This window comes from Arachis stenosperma, chromosome 10, assembly GCF_014773155.1.
Source record: "Arachis stenosperma cultivar V10309 chromosome 10, arast.V10309.gnm1.PFL2, whole genome shotgun sequence".
Lineage (NCBI taxonomy): Eukaryota > Viridiplantae > Streptophyta > Magnoliopsida > Fabales > Fabaceae > Arachis > Arachis stenosperma.
Window position 1 is genome coordinate 64,412,553 of NC_080386.1, and position 12,500 is coordinate 64,425,052.

Below are 12,500 nucleotides of genomic sequence, written 5' to 3' on the forward strand. Positions count from 1 at the left end.
CGGAGGCAGGGCGCCATGCACGTGGCCGTGGCCGTTGCACCGAGGCAGGGCACGTGCAGCGTGGCTGGGGCCGTTGCAACGGATGCTGGATGCGGATGTGTTGGGTCCGTTGCAACGAGGCAGGACGCCATGCAACGTTGGCCGTGGCCGTTGCACCGGAGGCAGGGCACGTTGCAGCGTTGGCTGGGGGCCGTGCAACGGATGCTGGACGCGGTGCAACGGATGCTGGGGTCCGTTTCAACGGAGGCAGGGCACGTTGCAACGTTGGCTGTGGCCGTTGCAACGGAGGCAGGTCGCGTTGCAACGTTGGCTGGGGGCCGTTGCAACGGATGCTGGCGCGGTGCAACGGATGCTGGGCGCGGTGCAACGGATGCTGGCCGCGGGCAACGGTGGCAGGTCGCGTTGCAACGTTGGCCGTGGCCGTTGCACCGGAGGCAGGGCGCGGTGCAACGTTGGCCGTGGCCGTTGCAACGGAGGCAGGTCGCGTTGCAACGTTGGCTGGGGGCCGTTGCAACGGATGCTGGCGCGGTGCAACGGATGCTGGGCGCGGTGCAACGGATGCTGGGCGCGGTGCAACGGTGGCAGGTCGCGTTGCAACGTTGGCCGTGGCCGTTGCACCGGAGGCAGGGCGCGGTGCAACGTTGGCCGGGGTCATTGCAACGGAGGCAGGGCGGCATGCAACGTTGGCCGCGGCCGTTGCAACGGAGGCAGGGCGGCTTGCAATGGACGGTGGGCGCGTTGCAACGCATGCTGGGCGCGATGCATCGTTGGCTGCTAGCGTTGCAACGGAGGCTGGGTTTGGTGCATCGTTGGCTGGGAGCGTTGCAACGGAGGCACCGGCCGGTGCACGGCCGTTGCAACGGAGGGGCCAAATTTTCATATCTCACAATGGGCTCGTGCAATTTTCCTGAAATTTTGAGGGAACCTTGGTAATATTATTTAAAGGCTGCACAAAAAAATCCAGGTCAAAAATCGCACTTTTGCTCCGTATTTCATTTTTTTGAATTTCCTGCTTTTCGGGTGGGAAAAAAAATCGGCAAAAAAAATCCACACGGTGTAAATTCACCAAATTGGTGGATGGAAAGATCTTATTTTCTAGAGATTGTCGCAAAAAACGGCGTCAAAATTCGACCTCTAGAGCAGTTTCCTCGAGTATGTCTCCTCACGGAAAAGGATGTCTACCCGTGGCACTTTGGTAATGGCTCGGCAGCCTATTATAGGGGGGAGGGGTGTCGTGCTGCCAAAACTCGAGTTGCCCAAAGGCTTGCTGGGCGCAATGCCAGCAAGATGCATGATGCCTTGCCATCCCCTAGGCACACTAGCAAGCTCGTTGTGGTTGTGGTGTGCCGTCGGGGTCCCCCGCCCCGGGTCCAAGGTTGAGCACGGGCGTCGGGCTGCTGCAAACCCCGATCACCAAAGGACCAAGAAGGGAAACACGTCCATGCACGGCCCATCTAGGCACCACCTAGGGAGCATGGCGTGGTGGAGTTGTGCCTTGTGCGCCCGCGGCGTGCTCGCCGTACGTCTAGGGTCGACGCAAGACGGTGCCCGACGCGGTGTTGGTTTTGTTGTGCGTGTTGCCTAATCTAGACGGTGCGGCTGTTCGATTATCGCCCGAAGCACCTTGGTGCACGAAATTGTGATCACTACTTTGTCCATATTCGAATAATCCCCGGTAATGGCTCCAAAGGCTTGGTGCTCAATACCATGGCATAAACACAACTTCGCACAACTAACCAGCAAGTGCACTGGGTCGTCCAAGTAATAAACCTTACGCGAGTAAGGGTCGATCCCACGGAGATTGTTGCTATGAAGCAAGCTATGGTCACCTTGCTAGGAGTTTGAAGCACGTCACAGTCATTCAGTCATTGAATCCTACTCAGAATACCACAGACAAGGTTAGACCTTCCGGATTCTCTTGAATGCTGCCATCAGTTCTTGCCTATACCACGAAGACTCTGATCTCACGGAATGGCTGGCTCGTTTGTCAGACGAGCACTCGGTTGTCAGGCGATCAACCATGCATCGTGCAATCAGAAATCCAAGAGATATTCACTAAGCCTCATATGCTTGTAGAACAAGAGTGGTTGTCAGTCACTTTGTTCATAAGTGAGAATGATGATGAGTGTCACGGATCATCACATTCATCAAGTTGAAGAACAGGTGATATCTTGGAACAAGAAGAAGCGGAATTGAATAGAAGAACAATAGTAATTGCATTAATACTCGAGGTACAGCAGAGCTCCACACCTTAATCTATGGTGTGTAGAAACTCCACCGTTGAAAATACATAAGAACAAGGTCTAGGCATGGCCGTGAGGCCAGCCTCCCAATGATCTAAGATAGCATAAAACTTAGAGATAGCTACCAAGATTCCTTCCTTTATACAATAGTAAAAGGTCCTACTTATAGAAAACTAATAGCCTAAGGTGTACAAAGATGAGTAAATGACATAAAAATCCACTTCCGGGCCCACTTGGTGTGTGCTTGGGCTGAGCAAATGAAGCATTTTCGTGTAGAGACTCCTCTTGGAGTTAAACGCCAGCTTTTATGCCAGTTTGGGCGTTTAACTCCCATTTAGGTGCCAGTTCCGGCGTTTAACGCTGGAATTTCTGTAGGTGACTTTGAACGCCGGTTTGGGCCATCAAATCTTGGGCAAAGTATGGACTATCATATATTGCTGGAAATCCCAGGATGTCTACTTTCCAACGCCGTTGAGAGCACGCCAATTGGGCTTCTGTAGCTCCAGAAAATCCACTTCGAGTGCAGGGAGGTCAGAATCCAACAGCATCTGCAGTCCTTTTTAGTCTCTGGATCAGATTTTTGCTCAGATCCCTCAATTTCAGTCAGAAAATACCTGAAATCACAGAAAAACACACAAACTCATAGTAAAGTCCAGAAAAGTGATTTTTAACTAAAAACTAATAAAAATATAATAAAAACTAACTAGATCATACTAAAAACATACTAAAAACAATGCCAAAAAGTATATAAATTATCCGCTCATCACAACACCAAACTTAAATTGTTGCTTGTCCCCAAGCAACTGAAGATCAAATAGGATAAAAAGAAGAGAATATGCAATGAACTCCAAAAACATCTATGAAGATCAGTATTAATTAGATGAGCGGGGCTTTTAGCTTTTTGCTTCTGGATAGTTTTGGCATCTCACTTTATCCTTTGGAATTCAGAATGATTGGCTTCTTTAGGAACTCAGAATCCAGATAGTGTTATTGATTCTCCTAGTTAAGTATGATGATTCTTGAACACAGCTACTTATTGAGTCTTGGCCGTGGCCCAAAGCACTCTGTCTTCCAGTATTACCACCGGATACATACATGCCACAGACACATAATTGGGTGAACCTTTTTAGATTGTGACTCAGCTTTGCTAAAGTCCCCAAAGAGGTGTCCAGGGTTCTTAAGCACACTCTTATTGCCTTGGATCACAACTTAATGTCTTTCTTTTTCTTTCTTTTTCTCTTTTTTTTTTCGTTTTTTTTTTTCGTTTGCTTCCTCTTTTTTTTTTTTTTTGTATTCACTGCTTTTTCTTGCTTCAAGAATCATTTTATGATTTTTCAGATCCTCAGTAACATGTCTCCTTTTTCATCATTCTTTCAAGAGCCAACATTCATGAACCACAAATTCAAAAAGACATATGCACTGTTCAAGCATACATTCAGAGAACAAAAGTGTTGCCACCACATCAAAATAATTAAACTGTTATAAATTCAAAATTCATGCAATTCTTTCTTTTTCAATTAAGAACATTATTTATTTAAGAAAGGTGATGGATTCATAGGACATTCGTAACTTTAAGGCATAGACACTAATGACCACAAGACACAAACATAGATAAACATAAGCATAAAATTCGAAAAACAGAAGAATAAAGAACAAGGAAATTAAAGAACGGGTCCACCTTAGTGATGGCGGCTTGTTCTTCCTCTTGAAGGTCTTATGGAGTGCTTGAGCTCCTCAATGTCTCTTCCTTGTCTTTGTTGCTCCTCTCTCATGATTCTTTGATCTTCTCTGATTTCATGGAGGAGAATGGAGTGTTCTTGGTGCTCCACCCTTAGTTGTCCCATGTTGGAACTCAATTCTCCTAGGGAGGCGTTTACTTGCTCCCAATAGTCTTGTGGAGGAAAGTGCATCCCTTGAGGTATCTCAGGGATCTCATGATGAGAGGGGTCTCTTGTTTGCTCCATCCTTTTCTTGGTGATGGGCTTGTCCTCATCAATGGGGGTGTCTCCTTCTATGTCAACTCCAACTGAATAACAGAGGTGACAAATGAGATGAGGAAAGCTACCTTGCCAAGGTGGAGGACTTGTCCGCCACTTTATAGAGTTCTTGGGCAATAACCTCATGAACTTCCACTTCTTCTCCAGTCATGATGCTATGAATCATGATGGCCCGGTCTAGAGTAACTTCGGACCGGTTGCTAGTGGGAATGATTGAGCGTTGGATAAACTCCAACCATCCTCTAGCCATGGGCTTGAGGTCATGCCTTCTCAATTGAACCGGCTTGCCTCTTGAATCTCTCTTCCATTGTGCGCCCTCTTCACATATGACTGTGAGGACTTGGTCCAACCTTTGATCAAAGTTGACCCTTCTAGTGTAAGGATGTTCATCTCCTTGCATCATGGGCAAGTTGAATGCTAACCTTACATTTTCCGGACTAAAATCCAAGTATTTCCCCCGAACCATAGTAAGATAATTCTTTGGATCCGGGTTCACACTTTGATCATGGTTCTTGGTGATCCATGCATTGGCATAGAACTCTTGAACCATCAAGATTCCGACTTGTTGAATGGGGTTGGTAAGCACTTCCCAACCTCTTCTTCGGATCTCATGGCGGATCTCCGGATATTCACCCTTTTTGAGTGAAAAGGGGACCTCGGGGATCACTTTCTTCAAGGCCACAACTTCATAGAAGTGGTCTTGATGCACCCTTGAGATGAATCTATCCATCTCCCATGACTCGGAGGTGGAAGCTTTTGCCTTCCCTTTCCTCTTTCTAGAGGTTTTTCCAGCCTTGGATGCCATAAATGGTTATGGAAAACGAAAAAGCAACGCTTTTACCACACCAAACTTAAAAGGTTTGCTCGTCCTCGAGCAATAAGAAGAAAGAAGAGAGTAGAAGAAGAAGAAATGAGGAACAAGGAGATGGCTTATGTATTCGGCCAAGTAGGGGGGAAGTGGTGTTTAGGTTGTGTGAAAATGAAGGAGTGAAGAAGGGTATTTATAGGAGAGAGGGGAGATGGGGTTCGGCCATTATGGGGGGGTTTTGGGAGGGAAAGTAGTTTGAATTTGAAGGGTGAGGTTGGTGGGGTTTTATGAAGGATGGATGTGAGTGGTGAAGAGAAAGATGGGATTTGATAGGTGAAGGGGTTTTGGGGAAGAGGTAATGAGGTGATTGGTGAATGGGGGAAGAAGAGAGAGAGTGGTGGTGGGGTTGGTGGGGATCCTGTGGGGTCCACAGATCCTTAGGTGTCAAGGAAAAGTCATCCCTGCACCAAATGTTGCTCAAAATCACGTTTTGAGCCATTTCTGGCGTTAAACGCCGGGCTGGTGCCCATTCCTGGCGTTTAACGCCAGGTTCTTGCCCTTTTCTGGCGTTTAACGCCAGTCTGGTTCCCCTTTCTGGCGTTAAACGCCCAGAATGGTGCCAGACTGGGCGTTAAACGCCCAACTGCTAGCCTCACTGGCGTTTAAACGCCAGTGAGTTCTTCCTCCAGGGTGTGCTGTTTTTCTTCCTGTTTTTCATTCTGTTTTTGCTTTTTCAATTGATTTTGTGACTTCTTATGATCATCAACCTACAAAAAACATAAAATAACAAAAGAAAATAGATAAAATATAGTCATTGGGTTGCCTCCCAACAAGCGCTTCTTTAATGTCAGTAGCTTGACAGAGGGCTCTCATGGAGCCTCACAGATACTCAGAGCAATGTTGGAACCTCCCAACACCAAACTTAGAGTTTGAATGTGGGGTTCAACACCAAACTTAGAGTTTGGTTGTGGCCTCCCAACACCAAACTTAGAGTTTGACTGTGGGGCTCTGTTTGTCTCTGATTTGAGAGAAGCTCTTCATGCTTCTTCTCCATGATGATAGAGGGATATCCTTGAGCCTTAAACACATAGGATTCTTCATTCACTTGAATGATCAGTTCACCTCCATCAACATCAATCACAGCCTTTGCTGTGGCTAGGAAGGGTCTGCCAAGGATGATGGATTCATCCATGCACTTCCCAGTCTCTAGGACTATGAAATCAGTAGGGATGTAATGGTCTTCAACTTTTACCAAAACATTCTCTACAAGTCCATGAGCTTGTTTTCTTGAGTTGTCTGCCATCTCTAGCGAGATTCTTGCAGCTTGTACCTCAAAGATCCCTAGCTTCTCCATTACAGAGAGAGGCATGAGGTTCACACTTGACCCTAAGTCACACAGAGCCTTCTTGAAGGTCATGGTGCCTATGGTACAAGGTATTGAAAACTTCCCAGGATCTTGTCTCTTTTGAGGTAATTTCTGCCTAGACAAGTCATCCAGTTCTTTGGTGAGCAAAGGGGGTTCATCCTCCCAAGTCTCATTTCCAAATAACTTGTCATTTAGCTTCATGATTGCTCCAAGGTATTTAGCAACTTGCTCTTCAGTGACATACTCATCCTCTTCAGAGGAAGAATACTCATCAGAGCTCATGAATGGCAGAAATAAGTCCAATGGAATCTCTATGGTCTCATTTTGAGCCTCAGATTCCCATGGTTCCTCATTAGGGAACTCATTGGAGGCTAGTGCACGCCCATTGAGGTCTTCCTCAGTGGCGTTCACTTCCTCCCCTTCCTCTCCATATTCGGCCATATTGAGAGCCTTGCACTCTCCTTTTGGATTTTCTTCTGTATTGCTTGGGAGAGTACTAGGAGGGAGTTCAGTAACTTTCTTGCTCAGCTGTCCCACTTGTGCTTCCAAATTCCTAATGGAAGACCTTGTTTCTGTCATGAAACTTTGAGTGGTTTTGATTAGATCAGAGACCATGGTTGCTAAGTCAGAGGAGTTCTGCTTAGAAGTCTCTGTCTGTTGCTGAGAAGATAATGGAAAAGGCTTGCCATTGCTAAACCTGTTTCTTCCACCATTATTGTTGTTGAAACCTTGTTGAGGTCTCTCTTGATTCTTCCATGAGAAATTTGGGTGATTTCTCCATGAAGAATTGTAGGTGTTTCCATAGGGTTCTCCTAGGTAATTCACCTCTTCCATTGAAGGGTTCTCAGGATCATAAGCTTCTTCCTCAGATGAAGCATCCTTAGTACTGCCAGGTGCATTTTGCATTCCAGACAGACTTTGAGAAATCAGATTGACTTGTTGAGTCAATATTTTGTTCTGAGCCAATATGGCATTCAGAGTGTCAATCTCAAGAACTCCTTTCTTCTGACTTGTCCCATTGTTCACAGGATTTCTTTCAGAAGTGTACATGAATTGGTTATTTGCAACCATTTCAATTAGCTCTTGAGCTTCTGTAGGCGTCTTCTTCAGATGAAGAGATCCTCCAGCAGAGCTATCCAAGGACATCTTGGATAGTTCAGAGAGACCATCATAGAAAATACCTATGATGCTCCATTCAGAAAGCATGTCTGAGGGACATTTTCTGATCAATGGTTTGTATCTTTCCCAAGCTTCATAGAGGGATTCACCATCCTCCTGTCTGAAGGTTTGGACTTCCACTCTAAGCTTACTCCATTTTTGAGGTGGAAAGAACTTTGCCAAGAAGGCTTTGACTAGCTTTTCCCAAGAGTCCAGGCTTTCTTTAGGTTGAGAATCCAACCATATTCTAGCTCTGTCTCTTACAGCAAAAGGGAATAGCATCAGTCTGTAGACCTCAGGGTCAACCCCATTAGTCTTGACTGTGTCCCAGATTTGCAAGAACTCAGCTAAGAACTGATGAGGATCTTCCATTGGAAGTCCATGGAACTTGCAATTCTGTTGCATTAGAGAAACTAATTGAGGCTTAAGCTCAAAGTTGTTTGCTCCAATGGCAGGGATAGAGATGCTTCTCCCATAGAAATTGGGAGTAGGTGCAGTAAAGTCACCCAGCACCTTCCTTGCATTGTTGGCATTGTTGTTGTTTTCGGCTGCCATGTCTTCTTCTTCTTTGAAGAATTTGGTTAGGTCCTCTACAGAGAGTTGTGCCTTAGCTTCTCTTAGCTTTCGTTTCAAGGTCCTTTCAGGTTCAGGGTCAGCTTCAACAAGAATACCTTTGTCTCTGCTCCTGCTCATATGAAAGAGAAGAGAACAAGAAAATGTGGAATACTCTATGTCACAGTGTAGAGATTCCTTGAGGTGTCAGAGGAAAAGAAAAATAGAAGAAGGAGGTAGAAGAATTCGAACTTGACTAGATAGAGTTCGAATTGTGCATTAAGAAGGAGTAGTACTCCATAAATAGAAGGATGTGGGAAGGAGGGAAGAGAATTTTCGAAAATTAATTAAAAAGATGTCAAAAACATTTTGAAAAATTGATTGATAATTTTCGAAAATTCAAAGTGGGAAAGAAATCAAGTGATTTTTGAAAAAGATTTTGAAATTAGAAATTAAAAAGATTTGATTGAAAAACTTATTTTGAAAAAGATGTGATTGAGAAGATATGATTTGAAAACAATTTTTAAAAGGATTTGATTTGAAAATTAATGACTTGCCTAACAAGAAAAGATATGATTCAAAAATTAAACCTTCCTCAACAGAAAGGCAACATTCTTGAAATTTTGAATCAAATCATTAATTGTTAGTAGTATCTTTGAAAAAGGAAAGTAATTGATTTTGAAAACATTTGATTGAAAAGATTTGATTTGAAAAAGATTTGATTTTGAAAAACTTTGAAAACTTAAAAATTGATTTTGAAAACAAAATCTTCCCCCTAGCACCATCCTGGCGTTAAACGCCCAGAATGGTATCCATTCTGGCGTTTAACGCCCAAAATGCTACCTTTTTGGGCGTTAAACGCCCAACCAGGTACCCTGGCTGGCGTTTAAACGCCAGTCTGTCCTTCTTCACTGGGCGTTTTGAACGCCCAGCTTTTTCTGTATAATTCCTCTGCAGTATGTTCTGAATCTTCAATTCTTTGTATTATTGACTTGAAAAGACACAAATTAAAATTATTTTTGGATTTTTAATAATCAAAATGCAACAATAATCAAATAACAATGCATGCAAGACACCAAACTTAGCAGTTTGTATACTACTGACACTATATGAGACACATAAACACTCAAGTCAAAAGAATTCAAGGATCAGAGTAAGAAATCATCAAGAATTACTTGAAGATCCTTAAGACACATGAATGAATGCATGTAATTGACACGAAACTTAAGATGAGACACTAGACTCAAGCAAGAAACATCAAATATTTTTGGTTTTTATTATTTTGTGAATTTTTTTTTTGTGCTTTTTTCGAAAATTATATGAAAATAAAAGGTTTCAGAATTCTCAATTTGAATTTCCAGGAATCATTGCAATGCTAGTCTAAGACTTCGGTCCAGGAACTAGACATGGCTTCACAGCCAGCCAAGCTTTCAAAGAAAGCTTCGGTCCAAAACACTAGACATGGCCAATGGCCAGCCAAGTCTTAGCAGATCATTGCTCTAATAGCAAGATTGATAGATATCAACAAGCTATTGTGATGATTAGTTGAAACCTCGGTCCAATCAGATTAGACATGGCTTCTCAGCCAGCCAGATTTCAACAGATCATCATGAAACACTAGAATTCATTCTTAAGAACTCTTGAAAAAAAAATACCTAATCTAAGCAACAAGATGAACCGTCAGTTGTCCATACACGAACAATCCCCGGCAACGGCGCCAAAAACTTGGTGCACGAAATTGTGATCACTACTTTGTCCATATTCGAATAATCCCCGGTAATGGCTCCAAAGACTTGGTGCTCAATACCATGGCATAAACACAACTTCGCACAACTAACCAGCAAGTGCACTGGGTCATCCAAGTAATAAACCTTACGCGAGTAAGGGTCGATCCCACGGAGATTGTTGCTATGAAGCAAGCTATGGTCACCTTGTAAATCTCAGTCAGGCAGACTCAAATGGGTATAGTGATAAACGAATAAAGCATAAAGATAAAGATAGAGATACTTATGTATATCATTGGTGAGAGCTTCAGATAAGTGTATGAAGATGCCTTCCCTTCCGTCTCTCTGCTTTCCTACTGTCTTCATCCAATCCTTCCTACTCCTTTCCATGGCAAGCTCGTGTAGGGTTTCACCGTTGTCAGTGGCTACCTCCCATCCTCTCAGTGAAAACGATTGCATATGCTCTGTCACAGCACGCGGAATTCAGCTATCGGTTCTCGGTCAGGCCGGAATAGAATCCATTGATTCTTTTGCGTCTGTCACTAACGCCCCGCCTGCTAGGAGTTTGAAGCACGTCACAGTCATTCAGTCATTGAATCCTACTCAGAATACCACAGACAAGGTTAGACCTTCCGGATTCTCTTGAATGCTGCCATCAGTTCTTGCCTATACCACGAAGACTCTGATCTCACGGAATGGCTGGCTCGTTTGTCAGACGAGCACTCGGTTGTCAGGCGATCAACCATGCATCGTGCAATCAGAAATCCAAGAGATATTCACTAAGCCTCATATGCTTGTAGAACAAGAGTGGTTGTCAGTCACTTTGTTCATAAGTGAGAATGATGATGAGTGTCACGGATCATCACATTCATCAAGTTGAAGAACAGGTGATATCTTGGAACAAGAACAAGCGGAATTGAATAGAAGAACAATAGTAATTGCATTAATACTCGAGGTACAGCAGAGCTCCACACCTTAATCTATGGTGTGTAGAAACTCCACCGTTGAAAATACATAAGAACAAGGTCTAGGCATGGCCGTGAGGCCAGCCTCCCAAATGATCTAAGATAGCATAAAACTTAGAGATAGCTACCAAGATTCCTTCCTTTATACAATAGTAAAAGGTCCTACTTATAGAAAACTAATAGCCTAAGGTGTACAAAGATGAGTAAATGACATAAAAATCCACTTCCGGGCCCACTTGGTGTGTGCTTGGGCTGAGCAAATGAAGCATTTTCGTGTAGAGACTCCTCTTGGAGTTAAACGCCAGCTTTTATGCCAGTTTGGGCGTTTAACTCCCATTTAGGTGCCAGTTCCGGCGTTTAACGCTGCAATTTCTGTAGGTGACTTTGAACGCCGGTTTGGGCCATCAAATCTTAGGCAAAGTATGGACTATCATATATTGCTGGAAAGCCCAGGATGTCTACTTTCCAACGCCGTTGAGAGCGCGCCAATTGGGTTTCTGTAGCTCCAGAAAATTCACTTCGAGTGCAGGGAGGTCAGAATCCAACAGCATCTGCAGTCCTTTTTAGTCTCTGGATCAGATTTTTGCTCAGATCCCTCAATTTCAGTCAGAAAATACCTGAAATCACAGAAAAACACACAAACTCATAGTAAAGTCCAGAAAAGTGATTTTTAACTAAAAACTAATAAAAATATAATAAAAACTAACTAGATCATACTAAAAACATACTAAAAACAATGCCAAAAAGTATATAAATTATCCGCTCATCACAACACCAAACTTAAATTGTTGCTTGTCCCAAGCAACTGAAGATCAAATAGGATAAAAAGAAGAGAATATGCAATGAACTCCAAAAACATCTATGAAGATCAGTATTAATTAGATGAGCGGGGCTTTTAGCTTTTTGCTTCTGGATAGTTTTGGCATCTCACTTTATCCTTTGGAATTCAGAATGATTGGCTTCTTTAGGAACTCAGAATCCAGATAGTGTTATTGATTCTCCTAGTTAAGTATGATGATTCTTGAACACAGCTACTTATTGAGTCTTGGCCGTGGCCCAAAGCACTCTGTCTTCCAGTATTACCACCGGATACATACATGCCACAGACACATAATTGGGTGAACCTTTTTAGATTGTGACTCAGCTTTGCTAAAGTCCCCAAATAGAGGTGTCCAAGGTTCTTAAGCACACTCTTATTGCCTTGGATCACAACTTAATGTCTTTCTTTTTCTTTCTTTTTCTCTTTTTTTTTCGTTTTTTTTTCGTTTGCTTCCTCTTTTTTTTTTTTTTTGTATTCACTGCTTTTTCTTGCTTCAAGAATCATTTTTATGATTTTTCAGATCCTCAGTAACATGTCTCCTTTTTTCATCATTCTTTCAAGAGCCAACATTCATGAACCACAAATTCAAAAGACATATGCACTGTTCAAGCATACATTCAGAGAACAAAAGTGTTGCCACCACATCAAAATAATTAAACTGTTATAAAATTCAAAATTCATGCAATTCTTTTCTTTTTCAATTAAGAACATTATTTATTTAAGAAAGGTGATGGATTCATAGGACATTCGTAACTTTAAGGCATAGACACTAATGACCACAAGACACAAACATAGATAAACATAAGCATAAAATTCGAAAAACAGAAGAATAAAGAACAAGGAAATTAAAGAACGGGTCCACCTTAG

At 43.1% G+C, this 12,500-nt stretch overlaps 1 non-coding gene across 1 annotated transcript; it reads left to right on the forward strand.

Annotated features, from left to right (window-relative positions):
• Nucleotides 1–7,614: 7,614 nt before the first annotated feature.
• On the forward strand, nt 7,615–7,722 carry LOC130958866 (small nucleolar RNA R71). Its single transcript, XR_009077969.1, has one exon. It is a non-coding gene; the product is annotated as a small nucleolar RNA R71 (small nucleolar RNA).
• The last annotated feature ends 4,778 nt before the right edge of the window (nt 7,723–12,500 follow it).